At 41.4% G+C, this 25,908-nt stretch overlaps 1 protein-coding gene across 7 annotated transcripts in view; it reads left to right on the forward strand.

Moving 5' to 3' along the window:
- The first annotated feature begins 5,428 nt into the window (after positions 1-5,428).
- Positions 5,429-25,908, forward strand: part of MRTFB (myocardin related transcription factor B) — a 197,266-nt gene continuing 176,786 nt past the window's right edge. For 4 of the 7 annotated variants that reach the window (XM_061209924.1, XM_061209927.1, XM_061209925.1 and 1 more), the window contains exons 1-2: positions 5,435-5,506; positions 13,511-13,575. The gene's annotated coding sequence lies outside the window, so the exon portion shown is untranslated. Of the gene's footprint in view, positions 5,507-13,510; positions 13,576-25,908 lie in introns of all 7 variants that reach the window. The other 3 variants (XM_061209928.1, XM_061209926.1, XM_061209929.1) reach the window with 3 other exon arrangements.

The following is a 25,908-nucleotide window of genomic DNA, read 5'->3' on the forward strand; positions in this document are numbered from 1 at the left end:
TTTGCCAGGATGCACATCTACTTTCTATTACACATACAACTTTACAGTTCATAAAGCTCCTATATATTCTCACTGAATTTTACAGATTTCAGATCACTAAACTATATTTGCATTGTAATTTTTCTCTCTGTAATTGTCATGCCTAGTCTACGTGGCGCTCAGGGGTAAGCATCCTATCCGACTCTACCATGACATGGTGGGTCAATAGTAATGCAAGGGTCTCAGGTTTGCCAGTGCATCAGAATCACGGGGGAGCCCCAGAAAACTGCAGTGGTCTGGGCCCCATCTCAGCATAACTGCACCAGAACCTTCAGGACTGCTGCTTGAGCTTTCTCTTTTATCCATCTGTGATTTGAACCATAGCAGAAAAGTGTTTCTTGAGTAAGTGAGTAAATGACCGTACTGTATGTATCGATCAGTATAGGCTAGTACATGCTATGACAACCAGCAACCCCAAATAATAAAGGTTTGGTTTTTGCTCACATTATATGTTCATGATGGATTGGCTGGGGGCTCTGCTGCTCAATAGAGCAGCAGCCCAGAAGTGACACATACTCCCTCCATTCATACTCCTTGGCTGGGACTAGTCATGTGACCCCACCCAACTGGCCCAAGAAGTGGGTTCCAGTGTGTGCCCAGAAGGTGGGGAGCCAGAGGTGAGCCACAAGATGACTGCCAGATTCTATGAAGCCAGCTTCATTTTCATTTCAAAATGAGACTTAAGAAGCTTGCTCAAGGCCAGATAGCAAATATGGAGCTGGACTTGAGCTCTTTTTCTGTTTTTCTCCTGGCTCAAGACCATACTTTTTTTTTTTTTTTCAATGGAATGAGGCTGGATGGTGCATGGCATTAAACATAGTGGTTAAAAGCCTGGGATCTGGATTGCCTCCAGACCTTCAGCTCTGCCACTTACCAGATGTGTGAGCTGGGCAAGTGACAGAACCACTTTGTGGCCATCAAAGAGACAGTCAAAGGCTGGGAAGGGCAATGGAAGGATATGTTTTCTGGAATGAAGTGTTTGGGGCCAGGTAGGGCTTACCTGAGTGGGATTGATACTGGGTGGGGATGAAGGAGGTTGGTGTCAAAGGTTCCCAGGACTTGGGGTGGCCCCTGACACACCCAGGAGAGAAGAGTGCCTGTCCCCCATAAGTTGCTTCTTTCCTCCCTGCCCCAGTGGGAATGTCTGGGCTGCAAGGAACAGAGAAGCCAACTCAGGTTGATTTAACCACATGCATTAGCTCAGAGAAGGGGATGTCCAGGGCCTTGTAGGTCTGGGATCAGTCCAGCAGCTTGGTAATATAGTCAAGGACCCAGGATCTTTTGCTTCCTCTGCTCTGCCTTGTAGACTCTACCTTATCCAGCAGTTACGGAAGAAGCCACTGATGGCAACTGAGATTCCATGCCAGGCAGGGAGAGCGAGCTGGCTTCCCGGGGCTCTCTCTTCCAGCAGAGAAATTTCCCTTTGCCACTGCCCCAGCGAGTCTCTCTCCAAGTCTCACTGGCTCCAACCAGCTTCAGCCTATGAGAGGTCAGCGTTCTTGGTGGAAACTCTGGCCGATTTAAGCAGAAAGGGGAATGTAATAAAGGATGTTAGGTAACCCACAGAATCATTGGGAGGGCTGGAGGAAAGAAATTGAGGCTAAGCTTCTAGGAAAAATGCCCCAAACCACACTGCAGGCCCGGCCTGATCAGCTAACCATCACCCTGCCTGAGTTTGCCGTCACTACAACCATCGCTGCCGTCAGCACCCGTGCGGCTTCTCCACTGGGAGCTCGGCCCTGCAACCGCCATCCCCAAAGCTGGTTGCTTTGGCCACTGGTCACATCAACAGAACCGAGGCTCACGACCAGATTCAGCCTCACGTGGTACATCTGGCTGGCAGAGTTTATGTCATATCCCTTGTCCTAGTTGCAAGGGAGGCTGGAGATGTGCAGCCTGATTTCTACTCTAGGGTGGTGGGATGTAAAATGTGAGATCTCCTCAAATACAGATCGGCTGGAGATACAACAGCTGTGTCACGACAGCCTGCCCATCCTTGACAGAGCACTGGTGGGGCAGAGGCGGTAGGAGTCCATAATGAGCTTGGATTGACCAATGGGGAGGGATGGTACGTGGAGACCAATGGCGTTGCCCGGGGCACACATCTGTCTCCAGGTGGGTTCTCTCCTCTCTACTGTCCCCATGTGATCAGGGTGTGTACCTGCCTGAGATGCCTCTTAAGGCCCCAGTCCACCCAGCTCTCCCAGTTACCTACTCTCACCTATTCTTTATGGACCCATCCCTATCTCCGCAATGCTCTCCCCTCTCCTCCTTGCCTAGTTCACGCTAATGCATCCTCCAGAACTCAAGTTCAAGGCAAATTCTTTCCTACCCTTCCATCCAGCCTCTTTTTTTTTCCCTGGTCATTTGCTCTTCTTTTTCATTCTATATATCACATGACATTTCAACATTTATTGGTTCAGTTATTTAATTAACACCTCTCTTCCCTCTAGGCCATCAATATGATGAGAGCATAGGCTGTGTCTTGCTCACAGCTACTAACACAGTAATTGGCACTTAAGTGCTTAAGTTTTTATTGACTGAACTGAGGGTTAAACAAATCCCATTATGGGCATTTATAAAGTTCCTCTTGGATCAAAGACATTTTAATAGCGCTTTTTGGAAACCACAGGTTAAACCCTTAGAGGTATACATATTAGAATCACCCCGATTTTTTTTCTCCATCTATAATGCCCTCCATGGATCCTATTACATCCACCCCTGCCCTGTGAGAATCACTTCCACAGTGAGCCATTGCCATTGATGGGAACATGTGACATGCCTTGTATCAGGGTAGAAACCTAACCTGGGGTACCATGGCCTGAGGGTAGTGGCAGCTTCAGTTCCTATAAAAACTTTCCTCATGATGTCACAGTGATTATATTAACCCCCAACCTCACGAAAATTCTCTTAACAAGTTTCTTTTTGTTTTTGCCAACAACTTAAAAATATTTGGGTGGCTTTTCCTATGTAAGGGGAACCTTTTGTAAAACAGGCTGCCAGTCTCCCAGGAAACTGGGAAGAGAGAGCGCATCAGAGCTTCAGGAGAGCCTGGTCTCTTTCCACCATCAGGAGGAAGGTCGGGGGTAATTCTGTCCACTAAAGAGCAGTAGATTGTTTCCAGTGTGCTAGAAACTAATTTTATTTCCACATCTGAGCATATAAGGTCACACCCTCCAAATTGATTTGGAATTTATATTGGGAGATGGGGAGAGAATAAAATAACTCAGACATGTAATAATAGCTGTAATTTATTGAGTGCTTAATCTGTGCAAGGCACTTTTCTACCTGCTTCACGTACATTAACTGGGTCCTCTTCGCAGCAACCTATTTATATCTTTATTTTAGATCAGCAGTCCTCAACCTTTTTGGCACCAGAGACTGGTTTCATGGAAGACAATTTTTCCACGGACGGGGTTCAGGGGGAGGCGAGTGATGGTTCAGGCGGTGATGCGAGCGATGGGGAGCGATGGGGAGGGGCAGATGAAGCTTCACTCGCTCACCTGCCGCTCACCTCCTGCCGTGTGGCCCGGTTCCTAACAGGCCGCGAATGCAGCCCGGGGGTTGGGGACCCCTGTTTTAGATGAGAATATCAAGGCACAGTCCACCCAGATATGTATGGTATCTTAGATTGGAGTCCTGACCTCAGGGGACTTCTAGCTTTTCAGCTTTATGAAGGCTTTTGGGGTAGGGAGAAACTTGTTGGTCCCTGAGGCCAAAGTTTGCAGGTCTGGGGACAGCCTGACCTGGTGGAACTCCAGCCTTCCCACTTACCACCTGTGTGTATCTTTGGGCTGGGCAACTTCTCTCCCCTCTTAGGCCCTTGGTTTCCTCACCTGCAAAATGGGGACAATAATATCTCCCTCCCGATGGGATTATTGGGAGGACTAAATTAGCTAATGAATGGACAGCACCTGGAGCAGTGCTTGGTACCCTGTAGCTGCCCATCAGATGTGATTTCCCTTCCTCTCTCACTTCCTCCATCAGGTGGGTTGGGTGCTGTTCACACCTGGAGGGCATCTATTACCTCTGGCCTGCAGGAAGTGGCATTATTTCTGGAGGGAGTGAGCAGGCTTGCAGGGTGGGCAGGCCAGAGCTTGCTGAGATGGATGTGAGTGTCAGGTGGCCTGGGCAAGCCCCTGCAGACCCTGATGCAAGGTAAAGGAATAGCTAGAACCTCCAAGGCTTTCGATTTTACAGCAGCTTGTTGGCCCAGACATGCTAGCTCATGGGACTTTAGTGCAAGGCAGTACTGGGTTCTGGATTCAGACCCAGGTTCACACCCTGTCTTACTGTGGAGCCTTAGGCCAATTTCTTCATCTCTCTGAGTCTCCATTTTCCTATGACTTGACTTGGAAGAATATTGGTAGTGACCTTGAAATGACCTCAATAAATGTTAGCCCCTCTTTTTTAGAAACAATTATATGTATAAGGCTAAGATTTTACCCCTAGGAAGAAGTCACACCTTTCTCTGCGCCCCCTGACATCCATGTACATTCTGGTTCTGTGTCCTGTGTCCCATTCTACCGTGCTCTCTACCATCAAAACGCCACCAGTCTAAAGAGGAGACAATCGAATATAGTTTTCAGGGCCCTGTACAGGGTCTGGCACAGGGAGGTTTAGGAAGTTCGTGTAATGGGGGAGAAGCATTTTCCTGACAGCAGCTCCATAAAACCAGAGGGACTGTAGCAACTGCCCTCCTAGGAGCGCCTCCTCTCACCTTGGTGAACCTTGGGAGGGAAGTAAAGAAGGGCTGAGATTTGGCGCCCTCAGCGGAAGGAACAGGGACAGGGTCTGGGGATTGTCACGGAGGCGGGAAAACTGGGCTTTGGCTTGAGCGTCAGACAACCCCGGATGCCCACTCCTAGCTGTGTGACCTAGAGGTAGCAGTTGTTAACCTGGCCAAGCCTCCATTTTATCCTCTCTGGAACGGATAGGATGGTAATACCCACTTCTTGGGGGCTCTTGTGAGGACCCAGGAGGAGTTGTAAAAGTACTCGGCACCCAGGAAGCATTCCAAGACTGGCTGCTGGGATTATTGTTGTCACAGTGGTCAGAGCCTTTGCAAAGTCTCCAAGGTCCGGGGCCCCGGGCGCGCGCATGCGCACGCGCACCCGGTCAACCAGGTGAGAGGGAGGCTGCCGTCCCGCACCTGGCTTTTAACCCTTCACCTTCACGGAGCGGAGGTGGGCGGAACGGATGCAGAGACCGGGACGCGGGGTCGCGAGCCCGGTTAGACCTAACCCCAAGGCGAGGGGTCGGCTCTTTGGGAGCGCGCCTAGCCGGCTACAGGCCGGGGTCCGCGCGCGCCGCGGAGGGGGCGGGGAAGCGCGGAGGGGAGCGAAGTCTCGCGAGATCGCGCGGCGGCTGTAGCGGCGGCGGCGGCGGCGGCGGCGGCGGCGGCCCGGGAGGTGAGCTGCGGACGGCGGCAGCGGCTGCGGCGGCTGCCGTTGGGGCTGAGGAGCGGGTGAGAGCGGCGGAGACCGAGGGCCGGACGGGGGAGCCGGCCGGGCGGGCGGCCCGCGTCCTGGGCGGCCTCCCCAGCCGGCCCTGCGGCTGCAGCGGAGCCGCCGGGTCCGCGCCGTCCCGGGACCCGCGCGGGCGGGGCGGGGCTGCCGGGCCAGGGCCGCGGGACCGCAGGGCCAGTCCCCTCGCAGCCAGTCCCCGCGCGCGGGTGCGACCGCGAGGCGCGCCTCAAGTTTCCCCCGGCGGCGGGTTGGCGCCGTGGACGCGGCGCTGCTGCCCGCGGCAACACCATTTATTGAGCCTTAACCGTCTGCCCGCGCTTACGCGGTTCCACTGCTGGGCTGCACGGAGAGGTGAAGCGCCCTGCCCAGGGTCACGCTGCTGGGACACGGTGGAATCGGGGTTTAAGCCCAGGCACAGCGAGTCCAGCGCCCCGCCCCGTACTTGCCTCCCATCCTTCTCCCCACCCCCACTCGCTGGGTTTTAGGGCTCGAGTTCTACTCCTCCGGTCCCGATTGGGCTGCAGAGGGTGTGTCTGGGGACCCCCTTCCCCCTACTTGAATGCAGCATGGCATATGAGTTTATTGGGTGAGAGTCCTTGGCTTTTGTCGATTTCCCAAAAGGGTCCCTGTTCCCGAAATGGTCAATAACTTTTGTTTGGCCCTGTGTGAGGGTAGAAGTGGGCTTAAAAGCAGCGGTGTGTGCCGGGGGTAGGGCGTCAGATCGAATGGAAGTGCAATATTGGAGCCCAGGGCTTGCTTTAAGCAAAGGAAACTTTTCAAGTTTGTTTTTGGTTAAGCACGTGATTCCACTCTTTGGAGCAGTGGTGCTCAACTTTGTCAGACCAAGGCTCCTCCCCTTTGCAGCAAAAGTTTGTAAAGCCCCCATTACAGCTCTCAAATGAACTTCGTCAGTAATGTAACCTACCTACATACATAATTGAAAATCAGTGTGATGCTCCGATTTAAATGTAAGGGAGAAGTAAAATGAGAACAATATATGACATGCATTGCCATATCACATCCTGCACATACTGCTGTGCTGTACCTGCTTCTAGTGAATAAGCTTGGCTTGAAGAGAGGTAAAAATATCAGGAGCTATCTCATACAAGAAAAGGAAAGATCAGAGAGATAGACACAGGGGTAGGGGACGCCTAAGTGTTGGGATAAACTTTTTATGATAAGAGAGAAACAAGTCCAGGTTGAATTAGGAATAACATGCCAAGATAAAGTACAGACTCTCTCAATCAACATGCAAATACTATTAATATAACCCCTCCATGCACGCCACATTTTCAAACGATATTGTAGGGCAGCTTTTGTGCCCCAAGCTTGGAGGTACTGCTGCTTCGAGGCACCATGCTGGATTCCTGCCGCTTATCACTGATAATAATGAATAAAATATTAGCTAGATTGAAAGGTGTTGTTTGTTTGTTTGTTTTGCTTTGTTTTTGATTCGGTGCCAGTACGTTACTTAGTGTAGGTATGCTCAGTATTGTGACACTCCAATTATATGTTGAGTAATGCATATGGTGTGAGGAAATGGTCACTAATTTTCAGACACTAGTTATTCTTCAATCTCAACTTCTCTCACGTTAGCTACCTTCCCCTGAATTACTGGGGTTTTTCCGTAGTTTCTTGTAAAAACTGTTTAGTATTGTGTTCTAAAGTAACGCCAGTTATGGTGATAAATCTGGCTGGTCCTTGAAAAGATGCTCAGGACCAGGATAAATCTTCATTATGTAGATCTGTCCCATGCATTGTGAGAAGTTCAAGCATCCTGGCTTCCAGACACTAAATGCCAGTGGTGTGCCCCAGTCACTTGATAACTAAACGCGTCTCTTAGAGGACCGTACTAGCTCCCTTGAGATCCACTCTATAGTCGTCGTTGTCTAGTCAGTTATAACAGGGAGGGGGGCAGAATTTAACCAACACTCAAACAGTTTTTATTGGGAACAGTTTTTCCCTGTTCTTTCTTTCTACTTACTAATATCCATATTAGAGAATTTGGTCAATGCATATTGTACAAGGGTGAAAACTAAAATGACCTATAATCACATTGTCCTCAGTCCTCCTAATATGATTCATTAGAAATTCTTTTCATTTGAAACTCTATTAGTCTTGCTGCTATGGGGAAAATGCAAATTGAGTTAAGAAAGTTAATCTCCGACTATTATATAGCTACAGTGTAACATGATGAATTTCTTCAACTTTTGTTAAATCTACAAAGGAAGTTTATTTTTCCTTTTCCTTGGATAGATAAATTGCTTCTTTGCTATAAGATGTTTGTTTATTGTTCATTGCTTGTTACTTTTGAAAGGTGCTGTGGAAACAAGCATGTAAGTAAAGGCTTTTGTCAGAAAAGAAGGATATGTTTTGTACCTGCTTTTTGTATTTGGAGAGAGTATGACTGTTGAACTTGAAACATTTTATCCGGGGGTCTTGGTAGTTTCTGGTGGGATTAATCGGGTGAGAGGGAAGAAGGGAGTTAGGGGGCTCCTTCCTTTCAGAACATGAAGTTTCTCCCACTGCCTCCTCTCCAGAGGTCTCCCAGGTGCCAGACCTAAAGGTTTTTCCTACAGTGATCCTCTGATTATTTTTACTTCCCCTTGACCCATATGTTTTAACAGGACTTTAACAAACTGCACTTATTAAGAAATGTGTTTGCCCTGTTTTGTTTTGTTTTTGTTTTTGTTTTTGTTTTTGTTTTGTTTCAATAAATGACATGGCACCTCCTAGCAGGAAGGAAGCAGGGTTTCAACCCTGAAGTGTTACTGCAGTTGGCCTTTAATTGGGGTGGGGGCCTTTTCAGGTGGACATTATTTACTCACTCATTAAACACTTATTGGGGGGGGAAATAAATAAATAGCCTAGAGATAGCTACATTGAATACTCTTAGATTGGAAAATTATCCAAATTGAGTGATTAATTTGTATTACTTTGTGCAAGCAGTGTCATGTTCCAGGGTAAAAAGAGGTCACTCTTTTTTAATCACTACCTTTTAAAAATATACTCATATGTACAAAAATGAACCAAATAGTATTGCGTGGAAGTTGAAACCGTTCCAGTGTTTAGGCGTGGGACAAATTGTTGTATGGACAAAAATCCATGCCTCTGTGGATGAAAATGCATAATTTATTATATGCATATCTCTGAGATTTATAATTAAGCTATTTCATTGATTTTTTTTAAGATGCATACCTGAGATGGACTAGTATCTTAAAATTGACAAGTCATGGTTTAATTGGCAACTTTTGTTCTTTCTTAGTGGTACATAAAATAATAGTGTGTCTGGAAATGATGGCATCTTATCGATAGATGCAGTAAGATAGGGATATGTAGAAATTTCAGCACATTGATTAATATTTAACACCAAAAACTTTATACAAAGGATGACTTGCAAAATAAAGATACATAACAGTTCCAGGTCCTTTCATCTCAACTAGAATTCTTTACTTGGAAGATGCCTTTAAAGATTTTCCCCCCATGTAAAACAAATGGAGAATCAGTGTTTGTAAATATAAGAACCATTTTCAAAATGTTTAGAAGGAAACAAACTGGTGATTTTTCATGGAGAGCAGATGGTATGGTTAATGTGTTTGAAACAAAGTTAATCAGACAGTATCACCAGGCAGATGTATGAATATGCCTTCTTGGGTTTTATTCCCCCATTCTGGAAGGTTCATAGGTCCACTTATAAATGAAAGTTGTCTCAAACGAGACATCCTTAAATTGAATTTCAACAATTCACTGTTATTTTAATAAGACATATGCTTGAAAATGTATTTATTCCGTGTTAAAGACAGAATTTATATGGGAGGCTACATGATGTCTCCCAGCCTGGAAACCTGTGTATGGGCTCTGCTACTGAGGGCAAATTTCATAGGAAACTCAGCCACGTGAAGACTGTTTGCATACCTTCTTCCCCAGGTGGATTTGAGCTTTTCTTCTCAAGTGCACTCCCCAAACCTGCAGCACATCAGCAGCTTCCTGGAGCTTGTTTGAAATGCTGACTCAGGGACTCACCCCAGACTTACTGAACCAGAATCTGCTTTTTAACAATATCCTCCTCCAGGTGATGCATGAGGATGTGTAAAAAGCATTGGACCAGATCACTGGCTCTCAACCTTGAGTGTGTATTACCAGAATTGCTCCCTACCACTCCCAGAGTTTCTGGTTCAGTAGGTCTGGGCTGGGGCTTGAGAGTTTGCATTTAACAGGTTCTCAGGTAATGCCGATGCTGCTGGTCCAGGGACCATACTTTGAGAACCATTAGGCTAAAGCGTCCTCGTTGCACTTTCCTATTCTCTCTTCTGATTCCTTGCCCCCCAAATAGCGCTTTTATAGATTATTATCATCATGTGCTTTAGCTTGATTAAAGAAAAAAAATCAGGTTGTCTTGTATGATTTTGTGATGGCCACACTAATCTTGCTTGTTAATATCTAATTTCAGAGAAAAATGCTTTTATTTTTATTTATTTACTATTACTTTTTTAGTTGAAGTATAGTTGGTTTACAATGTTGTGTTACTTTCAGGTGCGCAGCAAAGTGATTCAGTTATACATACATACATATATACACACATATATGTATTCTTTTTAGGATTCTTTTCCATTATAGGTTATACAAGGTATTGAATATGGTTCCCTGTGCTATACAGTAGGTCCTTGTTGTTTATCTTTTTTATATATAGTATTGTGTATCTGTTAATGCCAAACTCCTATTTAGGAAAAAATTCTCTTTTAATGCATGTTGGATTTTGACTCTAGGTGATAAGTAGTTCTCTTTCTCTTCGTCCTGTGAGTTATACTTTTAACACTTTAAAATTCTTTTTGTGTATATAAAATGTTCCTGTGGTTCAAAAACTAAAATGGCGTATTTTGAGTAGTCTAATTTCCAACTCTCTCTTGGTCTAATATGCTCTCTTCGGCCACAGATAATTTTTTCTATTTGTTTCCTATAGATGTCTACTGTTTCTTTGTGTAGATACAAGCAGATACCAGTATACTCTATATATCCCCTCCTTTTTATATAAAATGTAAATTATTCTGACCCTGGTTTTTTTTTTTTCGGTTAGTATACCTTTAGTATCTTTCTACATTAGTATATAGAAAACATTTATTTAACAGATGCAGAATATACCATTGTGTGGCCTGTGCCAGAGTTTATTGAAGTAGCCCTCATTGATGGATACTTGAGTGTTTTCCAGTCTCTTGCAGTCATAGCCTGTGGTGAATAACCTTGTGCACATATCATTTCGTATATGTGAGGTGTATCTGTGGGATATCTTTCCAGAAGTGGGATTGCTGGGTCAGTGAGCAGTGCATTTATAATTTTGATAAATGCTGCCCTCTTTCAGGGTTGTACGATTTTGAACTCCTGCAAGTAATGCTTTAGAGTACCTGTCTCCATAGCCTCTCCCAATAGAGTGTTTACCAACCTTTGGATTTGTATCAGTCTGATAGGTGAAAAGTTACTCGTGGTTTTAATGTGCATTACTTTGATTATGAATGAGGCTGAGCATCTTTTCATATGCTTAAAGGCTGTTTCTGTTTCTTTTTCTGTGAACTATCTGTTCATGCCCTTTGCGTGTTTTTCTTTTGGATCGCTTCTTATCAGTTTCTAGGAATTTATAAATTAGAGAGATTAGCCCTTTGTGATGCGAGTTGCAATTTCCTCAAGCTTGTCATTTTAAAAAAATTTACTGTCATGTATTTTGGTATAGAGAAGGCTTTAAAGTTTTTTCTTTAAATTTTAAGTAGTTAATATTTTATGGTGTCTGGATTTTGAGTCACGGAAAGGCCTCCAAGAATTTGGATTTGGCCCATTTTTTTTCTTTCAGTGTTTTTTTCTTTTATGGTTTCATTTTTACACGTAAACTTTTGATCCATTTAGAATTTATTCTGGTGTTCGGGAGTGATATATAGATTCAACTTTTTCCATATGGCTACCAGTTATCTTTACCCATTTGTTTCAGAATACAATACACCTTCATTATATTCTGAACTTCCAGATGTATTGGGGTGCATCTCTGGACTTTCTGTTCTATTCCATTAAGTCTTTCTATTCTTGCACAAGTACACATTATTGGTTTTATAAAATGTCTTAATGCCTTGTAAAACTAGTTTCGCCTGTTGCCCTTCGTTTTCCTGGCAATTCTTGCTTGTTTATTTTTCCATGTGAACTTTAGAATCATTTGTCAGTTCCAGAAAAAAAAAAGCAAATTGAGATCGTGTTAAATTTATAAACTAACATAGGGAGAATTGATATCTTTCGGATATTGAATTTTCCTATCCAAGAACATTGTGTATTTTTTCATTTGTTTGGTTTTACTCCCGAATCCTTCTGGAGCATTTTCAAGTTTTTCTCATATAGGTTTTGCCCATTTCTTTTAAATTTATTGTGTGTGTGTGTGTATATATACATATACATGTGTGTATATATATATATATTGTTTTTGTGAGATCTTCTCTTCCTTTATCTTTTCTAAGTGGTTTTGATTGTTTGTATGAAGGCTGTTTATTTCTGTGTAAGTACAGAAGTTTATATACCCTGAAGTTCTAAAGTAGTTTTTAACAGACGTTAAATTCTGCAGAATCCTTTATACATTTTTGCCTAAGAGAAAAGAAAGCCTTGGGAGTCAGGCTTACAGTTAAATTCTGTGGCTGCATTTATGACATCTGTGGACATCTGGGGATCTATTTGACTACTCTGAGCCTCAGTTTCCTAATCAGTAAAAGGAACATTTCTGGCTTGGTAAGAATGTTGGGAGAATTAAAAAGAGCTTGGGACTCATCACTTAGTGCCACTTCCACCAGCATCACTGCCAGCGGCAACATGGATTGAGGTTGCTGTGCTCTTTTTCTTCTTCCTCTTTCCCCTCTCCCCTTTAAAAGAGAAAAAAAGAAAAGAAGAAAAATAATAAAATGATGCTAGACTTGAAATTAAAAGCAAGTTGTGATTCACTCCGAGCAAGATAATCAGTATACTGAGAAGAGAACCAACTCAGCCCCGTGTTTGAGGCCCCTCCTGCCTGCCTTTCTAGCCTTGCTGCTGCTTGCCCTCTCCGATGCACCCTGACCAGAGGCTGCTTAGCTTTCCCCCAAGGCCCCGTGTTTCCTCTAACGCCATCCCTTCCACCCAGAATGTTCTGCTGCCTAATTCTACCAGTTCAGATATGTGCTGCCCTGCACCCAGTAAAAAACACGATCTGTCTCCATGTGTAGCTTGTCGGTTCTATAGCTGGGCCTTGATAGACTGGAAACTGTGAGGAGGGAAACTATGTCCCTCATGTCCACCAAAATACCTGGCAAAACAGACACTCAGATATTTTAAAATAAGTAAATGAATAATTAACTTTGATCTTTCTTTTGCCTCATATTATGTGTCTGGGTAATTCATCTGTCACCCAGTACATTGTAAACCCCTTGAAGATAAGGCTTATGCCATTTCTCAATAATAATAGTAACAGTAATAATAATGGTGGTGGTGGTGAGAGGCAAATGGATTTATTTTATGTAAGAACATGTAATAATAAAAGTGAAAATTGATGTTCGTTGAACATTTATTATGTTACAGGAACTGTTTTAAAGTCCCCGATGTGGATTATCTCACATAACCCTCAGCAGTCCTGTGAGTTGGATCCTCTTATTATGCACGTGGGGAAACCGAGGCACATGGGTTTATGGACTTGCTCAAGATCAGACAAGCTAGGAAGTGGTAGAGCTGAGACTCAGATGCAGGTGTTCTGAGTCTAGCAACCCAGCTTTTCACCTGCTGCAAGGTTGAATACAGTCATGTGTAGGTCCTCCAACCATTTAGGAAAAGCTATTTACTCCACTTGCACCTGCTCATTTTCCTTCCCAGTCATGCCATTTTAGTAACTTGTATTTTATTCTTTCCGATTCCTCTCAGACTTCATGTTCTCCAGGAGTCTTTCTCTGACCACCCTGCCTGGCATGAGTAGATGTTCAATTAAAAGTAATTTTAACTTTTTTCCCCCCTAGGTTCACAGTAAAGGTGCTAAGAAAGAGAATGTAAGACAGGAAAATAATTAAATATTTTTACTGAGGTAAGTTTTTTATGATTTAATTTTTTTAAAGGAAATGTCTCTTTTTTTTAAAAAAATTCCTCTCCATAGCCTGCTTTCTTAAGATGTAAGAGGGAGATTGTTTTAGGAGTGTTTAAATTCATAGGACCTGAGGTTCTTAAGGTAGATGCCAGGAAATGTGGGCTGTTTGAATAAGGTCATTTGGCTTCCTTACTTCTTTGACTTGAATCTTTAAATTTCCATCATCTCATTGTTTTAAAGCATGGTGCTGAGAAGGAGGTCCCACAGGTGGAAATCCATAAGCTGTTTGGTGATTATATATACTTGCAACATTCAGTGAAAACTTTGATTTTAAAGTAGGGAGTTGAAGGGATTTGAAGCCACTTGGTGAGATTGCAACACTTCATTTTCTTAAACGAAAATGTGTTGTTTATTTTCTTATTATAATAGTGAGAAAAAACCTCCCTCAATGACACCTAATTCCTGCCACCCAGAAATGGCTGCCATTAATATTAATATTTTGGTGAAAATCCTTTTAGAAATTTATCTATGAATATAGAAGTATTTATATACAAATCTTTAAATAAATTGGTTTACACTCTATATGGTGGTCATTTTTAAATGCAACAATATTTTTATATATCTCTACACATGAATTGTAAAAGACATGCATAATCATAAATGATCATTTTACTGACCATGTAATATTCCATTGTTTTAGAGGCACCATACTTTATTGAATCATTCCTTTGATGACCATTTAGATTGTTTCTAGTGGATAATAGTGTGTTGATTAACCCTGTACTTATATCATTGTATACATGTTCATTTATCTTTTTAGAAGTATAACTACCCACACTGAGTTTTGTTCATCTTTTTAATCCTTGCCAGTCCAATAGGAGAAAAAAATGGTATCTTTTTCTTTTTAATTTTATTCCTTTATTTATTTTTGGCTGCATTGGGTCTTCGTTGCTGCGCACGGGCTTTCTCTAGTTGCAGCGATCAGGGGCTACTCTTCATTGCGATGCCCGGGCTTCTCATTGTGGTGGCTTTTCTTGTTGCGGAGCATGGGCTCTGGGCGCGCGGGCTTCAGTAGTTGTGGCACGCGGGCTCAGTACTTGTGGCGCACGGGCTTAGTTGTTCCGTGGCATGTGAGATCTTCCCAGACCAGGGATCGAACCCGTGTCCCCTGCATTGGCAGGCGGATTCTTAACCACTGCATCACCAGGGAAGCCCCAGTATCTTTTTTGAGATAGCAGGGTTTTTGACTGGAGTAAACCTTTTATGTTTTAAAGACCTCTTTCATTTGATAGTCTTGCATAAAGAATTTCCTCATTGAGAACATACCTGTGATTCTCATGTGTAAGTGAGACACTCTCTTGGACTTTAAATGTGATGAAAATGTTAAAATATGTTGAGTTCTTTGTGTTTAGGTCTATTGCCCTGATTAACTCATTATAAATATTTTAAAATTATTGGCAACTAACTAATTGTCTTGGATACTGTAAGTTTTCCTTTATAGAGAGTAATACCTTTGTTTTTTATTCACTTACAGTGGAGCTTAAAGAAGCTTTAAAAACTAACTTCTTAACATCTTTCAAACATGGATACCAATTGTAGAATAGCATACAGAATGTGATTTACAAATTTGCGTGATAACAGAATATTAGTGAGTTATGTGAATATGTATTCACGTGTAAACCTATGAATATTGATGTTGAGTCTCATCTGTCCAAAGGATTTTGCCAGTTTCTGATATGAATGTGAGATCTAATTTTATGTTTGTTTTAGATTTTATTTCAATCAAATAAGGGTTACCTAAGGAAGGTCTCACATGAAACAGATACCAACTTTGTTATTGACCTACTGTTTGTTCTTTGACTTAATAAAAAGCCAGTTAAAATTCATCTCTTTTTCCTTGACATAAAATGCATCTTATAGAATGCCTTTCATGTGGGTGCTTTACTTTTCACTCCAAGTTAACATTGTTGAGGCTGGGACCAAGTGTGTTTTATTCACCATCTTACATCCAGCAACTAATGTGATATCTGGCACGTACATGGCAGACACTCAGATCATTTTTGAAGGAATTAATGATTGGTGAATATCATCATTGTTAAGTTAGAATTAAGATGTAAATGAGAAGTGCCTTAAATTTTAATTAAGAAATTTTATTTCTTGGAGAATAAAACTAGCATCTGTGATTTTTAAATGCATCTGAATCTAGACATGCATAATTGTAGTGACACTTGCTACCGTAAAATTTTGTGATGTTTTGTTTGGACTGTTGATTTGGATTCTGTCCCGTTTCTTTGCAGAATCACATATACTACTGTGTTTTAAATCTGCTTTTTTGTCTGTTTTTTGTTGTTGCTGTTAAGGGCAAAGTAAGTGAAGTAGGTCAGGTACTAGATCTTATTAAAGAACCCATTTGTGTTTCATATTACAGACATGGGAATATCTTTCAGTTATGTTATTTGAAGACAAGGATAAAGTAAATGCCCCCAAATATATTTTAAGTTATAATGGCGAGAAATTGAGTTATATTTTAATTGGGGTTCAGCATTTATTAAAAATAAAAGTAGATAAATAGATTGCTAGCCATTAAGAAGAATGTGTAAATCTTTGTTAAGTATCCTGCCTATTAAGCTTTTCTGACTCATAACCAGTTTTTCACAGCCAAAATAAACAGAGAGAATGGAACAACTATCTAATAGATTAAAGCAATGTTGAGGACTCTTGTTTCATACATTTTGTTTCCACTGGAGTATGGGATTCTAAAGAATGCATGTGCTAGTTTTAATCAGTATTTTAGCAGCAGTTATTGCATGTAAAAAAATTTAACTTATTAAATAATCCCCTAGCAATTTTTATTTGTACTTAAATTTTCTTAGCAACTCCTTCCTTAATAAATAGTCTAAAGTTAAATCTAGGCAGACTTGAAAGGAAATTATTGAGTCTTCATTAGTAGGGTCTAAATTAATTAGATTTCCTGGACTTTACCCTCTGATATCATATTGTGGCTAACGGTTTGATCCAGTATTCGTTTTCTAAAATAACCAAAGTTCTGGGTTCTTATATCTCTTTTCTGCAGTGGTATAGGGATTTGCTTATATTGTAGCTTTCATTTCACTGATGAGTTAATTTCTTTAATTGCATGCTTTAAAACCCCAATTCTAAAAATACTCCTGGAAAGTGAGGCATTACTAGTAGTAGTAAAACTGGAGTCTTAATTAAACTTAAGACTTTATCATTTATTTCTCCTTTTAGCTGCATTTGTAAGAATTTTTATACTGTATTTAAACAGATTTCAAGACATTCTTAAGTATTTAATGGGTTGGATTCTGTGCATTTGCAAGTTTCTTCCTATTTTAGGCATAAAGCTTAAAGTTTAGACTGGCAGTGTAAGTGGTTATTTGATTGGAAAGTTAGAAAGAGGAGAAGTTCTGTCTTCATATACAGGGTTTGTGGTGGTAGAATATTTAGATGAAACTGTTTCATGGTCAGGGTGAGAGTACTGAACTGCAGTAGGAGGGCAAAAAACTTGTTAAGTGCTTATATGCGATATGGATAACCGCTCCCTAGCAAAGCCAGCACTCTGGCCTTACTCTTGTAGTATCTGTAATGAGTTGGTCTCTCACAGAGGTTTTTGTTGTTGTTGTTTGTTTTGGGGTTTTTTTGTTTTGTTTTTTTGTTTTTTTTAAAGGACTGTATTATTTTTCACTTGTGAGATCAATGTTTTATTTTTTATTTATTTTATTTATATTTTATTTTTGGCTGCATTGGGTCTTCATTGCTGGGCGTGGGCTTTCTCTAGTTGCAGCGAGCGGGGGCTGCTCTTCGTGGCGGTGCGCAGGCTTCTCATTGAGGTGGCTTCTCTTGTTGTGGAGCACGGGCTCTAGGCGCACGGGCTTCAGTAGTTATGGCACGTGGGCTCAGTAGTTGTGGCGCACGGGCTTAGTTGCTCTGCGGCATGTGGGATCTTCCCGGACCAGGGCTTGAACCCGCGTCCCCTGCATTGGCAGGTGGATTCTTAACCACTGCGCTACCAGGGAAGCCCCCAGAGAGGTTTTATTAAACTCTGAGTCTTAAGGGGAGAGTTTTGGAAAGAGAGGTAGAGAACAATAGCTTTGGGCCACAAGTTCCGTAATGAACGTGGTGCTTAGTGAAACTCTCCAGGAATAGCTGTCTCCAGCCTCCGAATGTCCCATTGCCCTTGAGACATTTCCCTCCTTGCTAACCCTAGAAACTTTTCCTGGTGTTGTGGTGTGATGGAACATTGTCTGGAGCTGGGCGGAGGGAGTCTGACCGTCTACCACTGCAGAGTCTAGATGCTCTCTTTAAGTAGACTTCCAGCATGGGAGGATGGCATATCCTAGCACTGTGATGACAAATATGGGAAGTCCATACAAGCTTTACCTTCGTTCCAGTTTGTTCAGAGAGGACACCTAGTTCATGGTGAGGGTTATGTTTGTGTCTGCTAAACCCAGTAAGTTTTGTTTTAAGTAGATTTCAGTCTATTCTAATGTAACAAAGTTTTTCAGTCTGAATGTTCTAGCAGCCATCACTCAAACGTTAATTGCTGTCAGTGGGAAGGGATATCCTCCTACATCTTTTCTGGAGCACTTGAAACCATCCCACTTCCTTTTTCTTTTACCTTAAGAACTGATTACTGACACTTGGGAATTATAATCAGATTGCATCAATCTTTATGGAAAGGTTACCAATTATTGCACTGGAAAATAGGCATTTGTCTCTCATAGTAAGTGTTTCTCTTGGTGTGTCTCTCTCAGTTCATTGCTTTTAAATACCTCTTAGGTGAATGAATGCTTTGTGTCGTGCCCTGATTTAATACATTTAAAACAGACTTTATTGATGGCTTTCTTACTTTCAGTTATATGGGAGGGGGAATAATTTATTCAATATGGAATTTTCATAGGATATTTCAGTTGCTTAGATGTCCTTGGGGTAGAAGAGAAAGGTTGATGTCAATTACTTACACTGTGATACAAGCTCCAGAATCAGTATTTGCATTGAAGAGTTGAGAGCAGTGAGGATTTTTATGGTGGGGATGTACACATAGAGCATTGGGCTCTACCGCTTGTGTGTGTTCTCTCATTTTGTTCTCTAATGACTCTCTGAGGCTAGATACAGTCACTCCAGTTTTAGAGAATAGAAGGCCTTGGTTATGAGATTTGTCCTTGGGCACTCAGCTAGTATGCTTAAAACAAAAAACAAAAACAAAGCAATGACTTGAATCCAGATCTCTCTGGCTCTTCTTGTGTACACCAACAGAGAAAAGGGTCTCACAGTTGTTAGAATGTTTCCATTATTGTAGATTAGTGAAATGTTGGGTGGAATGAAGACACAGCTGCTTTATTACCACCATCACCATCATTCTTACCGTCCTTTTTATTTCTAATGTTCTTCAACATTAACTGGTAAAGTTTAGGAGCCTGCCAGGGTATCTGGCTCATTGTGTTCAATACAACATAGGCTTGTTTAATTTAGCAGTGCTCTGAGATGAAAGGTTCATGACGGCCAAGTACAAACAGACCTTCTGTGGGATGTTAATTTTGTTATAGGAGAGAATGCTTGTTTTTCCTTGCTCTGTGCTAATAAAGAAGCTGGCACATTTTCTCATGAGTTAAAAAGGACTTGGACTTGTTTAAATCTGTGTAATCAAAGGGAAGTGAGTGGTTCCGATAAACATTTTTCTTTGTGCAGTCTTTGGTTAATTCCATTTCATACCTGCCAGAGAATTGCAGTGTGCTCTTTCATTCTTTCCTCTTTTTACTTTGGATTTGGTATTATGGTTGGTCATTGTAGGGATTTGGTGGTAGGAAAATAAATCATTTCCTCATTTGAACAGATTGTGTGTTTTTTTGGTTTTTTTTATGACAGGTTATCCTGTAGCAGGCAAAGTGATTCAATCAGACCCCTACACAGAGGTGTCACTATATGATTTTGTGCAGTAATTTTTTTTTTGTAACAGCTCTATTGAGATGTAATTCACATACCATAAAGTTCACCTGTTTAAAGCATAGAATTCGGTGGATTTTAGTATATTCACAGAGTTGTGCACGGATTCCCACTGTCTAATTCCAGAACACTTTCATCACCCCAAAAAGAAACCCAGGCCCAGTAGCAGTCTCTTTCCATTCTTCCCTCTCGTTAGCCCCTGGCAGCCACCATTCTACTTTCTGTGTCTGTGGATTTGCTTATTTAGAGTATGTCATATAAATGGAATCATAAAATATGTGTGACCTTTTGTGTCTGGCTTCTTTCACTTAGCATGTTTTTGAGGTTCATCTGTGTTGTAGCATGTATCAGAACTCATTCTTTTTTGTTGCTAAATAATACTCTATGGCACGAATATATACATTTTGTTTATTCATCCCTTGATGGCCACTTAGGTGGTTTCCATGTTTCGGCTATTATGAATAATGCTGCTGTGAACATTCGTGTACAAGTTTTTTGGGTGGACATCTGCTGTCGTTTCTCATGGATTTATACCTAGGAGTAGGATTGCTGGGTCTCATGGTAATTCTATATTTAACTTTTTGAGGGACTGCCAAACTGTTTTCCAAAGCGGCTGTACTATTTTACGTTCTGATCAGCAATGTTAGAGGATTCCAGTTTCTGCACATCCTTGCCAACACTTGTTGTTTTTTGTTTTGTTTTGTTTTTCATAGTAGCCATTCCGGCGGGTGTGAAGTGGCGTCTCGTAGCTTTGATTTGCGTTTCCCTGATGGCTGATGAGGTCGACATCTTTTCATGTGCTTCTTGTCCAATTGTGTATCTTTTTTAGAGAAATACCTATTCAGATTCTTTTCCCGTTTTTAAAATTGGGTTGTCTTTTTATTGTTGAGTTATAGGATTTCCTTGTATATTCTAGATGCAACCCCCCCCGCATATGTCCTAATCAGATACATGAATTGTAAAAATTTCCTCCCATTCTGTGAATTGTCTTTTCACTTTTTTTTTTCTGTTCTTTGAAGAAGTTTTTAATTTTCATGAACACCAGCTTATCTATTTCTCTTTGGTTGCTTATGTAGTCTTGTCTCTGTTTGAAATTTTCTGTAAGTTAAAAAAATCACACCTTATTTCTGTACATCTCTCGTTTTAAAAACTGGTGCATAATTAAATGGTCAGCTGTTAACTATACCGTGGGTTAGAGGTTTTAAATATCTTTTGTGTTTTTCAAATATTCTCATCTAATTCAAAGTGAGAAGACCAAGTTTCCTAACCTAATACCGAATGTGCCTTTTTCTAAACTAGAAAAATGTCTTTCAGTGTTCTGCCTAGCTCAGAATTCATGCGTCATTCTGTGAACGTTTTTAAGTGTTTTGTATGTACTGAGCACTTGATTGGGCTTGGGGATCCAGAGGTGAGTGAGACATGGCCCTATCCTCATGTGAACAAGAGCTCACATGCCAAGCTAGAAGCATCCACGGAGGACAGTGGAGGTCCACAGAAGGCAGGAAGGAGTAGTCTCCTGTATCTGGGTGAGAATGCCTCACTGAAGAGTGGACACTTACAGCAGCTCTCTTGAGATATAATTCACATACCATGAAGTTCACCCATTTAAAGCATACCACTCAGTGGATTTTAGTATATTCAAAGTGTTGTGCTCAATTCACAAAGGTGGGTAACAATCAGAACTTTTAGTTAGGGTCATTGATTCTCTCCTTCAGTTTCTTGCTACTGTGTATACAATATGTCTGGGACCAGATATCTTATAGTAGCTGTATTTAGCATTCTTAGTGTAATAAAATGTAGGCAAATGTAGGCATAGGTGTGATGACTTTGATGCCTAGAAGTGAGCCTAAAGAAAACCACTTTTCTTTAATTTCTTCAGGTTTTCCACGTTTTCAGAAAGGAAAATATCCTGCTTACCAATCAGTTCAGCATTGATGTGTGTGTGTGTGTGTGTGTGTGTGTGTGTGTGTGTGTGTGTCTAAGCCATAGCCCAAGTATTTCCATATAGTCAGAGCATGAAATGTTGCTTGCCTGGAGAGGAAGATTGATTGTAGAGAGCTGGGTGTGTCCTGTTAAGGAAGTTAGATTTTGCCCGTATTGATGCTGGAGCCACTCTCCAGCAGGGGGAGAGTGATGTGGTCCCTCTGGCTGCTGTATTATGGATGCTAGATGCAAGGGCAGGACTGGGGACAGGAGACCCATTAGGCTGTTGAACTAGTCCAGTAAGAGGTGATGAGGACCGGAACTAAGGTATTCGTGGCAGAGTTGGATAAGACACAGGCTGCAAGTGTTTAGGAGCTATTAGTCAAGAATCCTGGCTACAAGTAACAGAAACCCTCCTCAAACTATCTTAAGTTAAAAGAGGGATTAATTGGAAGGTTCCTGGAGAAGGTTGTAAAAGGTATGAAATGCTGCAGAAACCAGGAAAACCCAGAGACCCTGTGGATTGGAACTGGTCTCATCAACACAGAGATTCTTTCTCCCATCTCTGCTCCCTCGGGCGTCTGCATATGGCAGGGGCCATTGTCATACTCTCCAACCAAGAGGAAGAAAGAGCTCCTTTTTCACAACTTTAGTTTTTAAAATCCCAGGGGCTCTCTTGGCCTTGGGTTTTGTGCCTTCACCTGGCACTGGGATCTTTGGAAGCTGTCTACCACCATCTCATTGGGAGTTCCCAGAAGAAGTGGAAGAAGGTTGTTCTGGGCAGAGCCAACCATGTACGTCTACTCTGGAAATACTGAGATTAAGAAGATCTGAGGAGGAAGGGAGGGCCAAGCATGCCTCCCACATTTGTGACTTTGGTAACCTGTGATGGCACATTTCCATCCGAGAATGAGTTCAGGGAGCAGGCAGACCGGAGTGCAGTGGGTAAACTGAGTTCAGTTTTAGACCAACTTAGACTGGAACATAGAACTAATCACAGTTTGTATGTTACATATTTTTATGATTATTAGACTGGTTTGGCTTTCTTCACAGTTAGAAGCCCCTTGAAGACAGGGACTGTCTTGTTTTCTTCGCTCTGAACCTTCAGAGCCCAGCATACTATACTTGGCACATAATAAGTGTTCAGTAAATATCTTTGTGAATGAATTCAGGAGAACAGGTTCAGCAGGCAGCTGGATGGACGGTCTGGATCTCAGGTGAGGACAGGAAATATGGATTTGGGAGTTATCAGTACAGGGCTACATAGTGGACAAGCTTACCTAGTGGCTAAAGGACTGTTATAAAAGCTCAGATATTGTACAGACCTGTAATTTTCATGTCCAGGTAATGAACTTATGCCTTTTCCTTTTTTTTTTTTTTTCTTTGTCCTGCCGAGTATTTAATGTCAGTAATTATCTACTGACAATTCTGCTAATTATTTTTTAAAATTTTGTGATTAGAATTAGATTTGTGATAGATAGGGAAATGTGATAAAGACAGAGATTCTATTTCCTTTTAAGAATAACTGACTCATAGGATGAAACCTTGGATATGATTTCAGATCACTCCTGTAAACTCTCACAAAAGATGTTTATAAAACACTTGGAACAATACAGATTGTACTAAGAAAATGTGCTTTGATCAACTCTGGAGATACAAAGCAGGGAACTTAATAAATCAAGTCCTATTTGTGAATGGAAAAGACTGGAAGTTCACCTTAAAAGTAAGAACTCAGTTCACGTCAAGACTTACATTTTGTACTCTGAATAGCAGATGTTAATTTAGTTTCATCTTTAATATAAAAATAAAATGAATTGCAGATTTCAGATCTTGGCATCTTGAAATCTGACTCCTGATTCCTATCTCTTAATAGCCATTGGAACTAGTGTAGAAATGGAATTTGACTTTGGTTTTTTACCCTTTAATTTTGAGGTGAGTGTGCTTCCAACTTTGTCTTCCCTCTATATTCAAGAAATCCAAATCACTGGTAGCTTGGATATGGCATAATTTTTATTATTTAAATATTAGAAAAATAGGGCCTTGTTTATCTAAAGTAGTAATATTATGTTGACACTTGGGAACGATGGTTTTTTGGTTTTTGTGCTTTTTGTTTTCATTTTAAGGCGTAAATACAATTGTATTACTTTTGTGGGCTAAACACTCTCGTCCTACTACCTTGCCATATGACAAGATATTCTAGTAAATTGTGTATATTTTAAGTGTCTTTGTTTATTGCCTAGATTCCTTTCTTTCCCCCCTGCAGTAGGGGTGAGCCATATTTATTTATTTATTTAAATTTTCACCAAAGAACTTTCACTAAATTTGCCTGACTCCCAATGCAGGCAAGTGTCTTTTAGCAAGTTAATCTAAAGGAGCATTTCTAAAAACTCAAATTGAGTAGATTATAGCATCCCAGCTTTTTAAATTACTGTAAGGTATATATTTAAAATATAACACAGATAATTTTCTTTTGGTTTATAGATTAATGCTTATTCTTTCAAATGGAGTTTCAACACATATCTAATAGACTAAGACTTCGTGCATTCTGAATTTTACCAAAACTGCTCAAAGACTGGGAAAGAGAATACATTTCAGATTTTAATGATCAAAATTATGGATTTGACTCCTGCATAAATTAGTGAAATAATACACGGAAAAATCTCTGTGCTGAGACCCCAGACCCCAGCAAACTGTATCCCTGTTGAAATCAGTTACAGAGCTGAAATTAAAGAATGTTGATTTTTGGAGGTACCCCTTATCAGCTCCTGGGAAAAAAATAGTTAATATGCCTCAGATAGAGTTTAGCTTATTCTGTATTCTGAAATGATTTTTATTAAGAGGTACTTAGCTTCATTGTTTACTAATTAATTCTTCAGAGGTAGCATCATTCAAACTAGAAAAGTTCACAGCCTAGCTGTCAGAGAAGGAGTCAGCAGCCCTTACAGATGTTGGTGAACAGCGGCCCTGAAGAAAGAGGCCTGAATCCTTTATGCAGCTGGGCTCGGGGTTTGTCAGGGTCACTCTTCTACTGCACCACCTAGAACAACAAGATCGCTTTCACATATGTACTATTTCCTTCCATTAATTTTTGGATTTTTTGATGACTGATAAATACAGTTCAAAAAGGAGCATTAAATTACGGGGGGGTTGGAATCCAAATATTTTATTGCTACTCAGATTTAGTCTAATTAGGGAAAAATTTGTCTGAGTTATGGAAAGTATGTACAATTGAAACGCACCTCTGATTAAGTGTGTGTGGAATTTAGGCTAACGTGTTGCCTAGCAGTTGTAAAGAATCTGGTAAGTGATTCTAAGTAATAAATACGTATTCTGTATGTAAACAGACATTTCTAATGTACTTCAGCTGTGGTTTCTGTAGTTTAAGTAGTGACAGATCTTGATTATGCTCTCACTGAATAGTCTTTCTTACTAGACAGAGAATGCAGAAGGTCTTCAACCAGTTCTTGCTCCTGTGTTCATAACGCTTGGATTTAAGTCAGTTTTATTCTTCGTCTCAGAGATAGCCAAACAGTGTGCAGAAATGCTGTAAGGGTGGAAGCGCGTGGTTTGTAAACTTCTTTACAAGCGTGTTGTCCATGAGACTCTCGTACAGAGAGCAGCTCGTCTTCAGAGGGCAGCGGAAGGCTGGACTGGCGCCCCAAAGGGGCTCCAGGAGCACCACTTGCAACCGCTGTTCAGGCTGTCGTGAATCAAAGGTCAAGCCTGGGGAGGAATGAAGGATAAAGTACTCATTCCTGTATCCTATTTATAACTTTATGCTGTATTATTTACTTATATGAAAAACACGGATACGCTTTTAAATCAGAGTTGTTTTAAATGTTCAGCACCACTTTACACGTGGTCAGAAGTAATAATCACACTTCTAGCTACTCTACCCCATAGCTCTACGGCAGTCTTGTCGTCTTAGAAAAGAGACCTTGCCTGACGACAAGATTACGATAACAAAGCGTGGGAGAGAAATTGTCATATACACGTAGTCCTGTCACGACGTTGTTTCTCTTCCGTGTTAAAACTTACAGTCCGATTAAAGTGAATGAGAGAATAATAACCACACTGAGAAAAAACAAACACCAAGTGCTCACGGTTCCAGCAGTCCACGTTCTCAGACAAGTGTGCTCCCGCTTGAGGCCTGGCTTGGGAGGCTCACTGCCGAGGAGTTCAAGATTTCATCTGTGCTGTTTGTCAAGGGAAATAGCTCTGTGACCTTGGGCAGGTTCTTCAGGTCATTAACACTCTACCAAGCTGTGAGATGCTCCATCACAGAATTGTTGTGTGGGCTCGCGGAAATGCTGCCTCTGAAGTGGTTAGCACAGTGCCTGGCACGTTATAAATTGTCGGTAGATGTTAGGTGACGGAACAATACTTTCCTCCAAAAGGGAATGTTAACAGGGCAGTAATGGACAGTGGAGGTGTTGTGAAGAAACACAG

The sequence above is a fragment of the Eubalaena glacialis genome, chromosome 13, assembly GCF_028564815.1.
Source record: "Eubalaena glacialis isolate mEubGla1 chromosome 13, mEubGla1.1.hap2.+ XY, whole genome shotgun sequence".
Taxonomy (NCBI): domain Eukaryota; kingdom Metazoa; phylum Chordata; class Mammalia; order Artiodactyla; family Balaenidae; genus Eubalaena; species Eubalaena glacialis.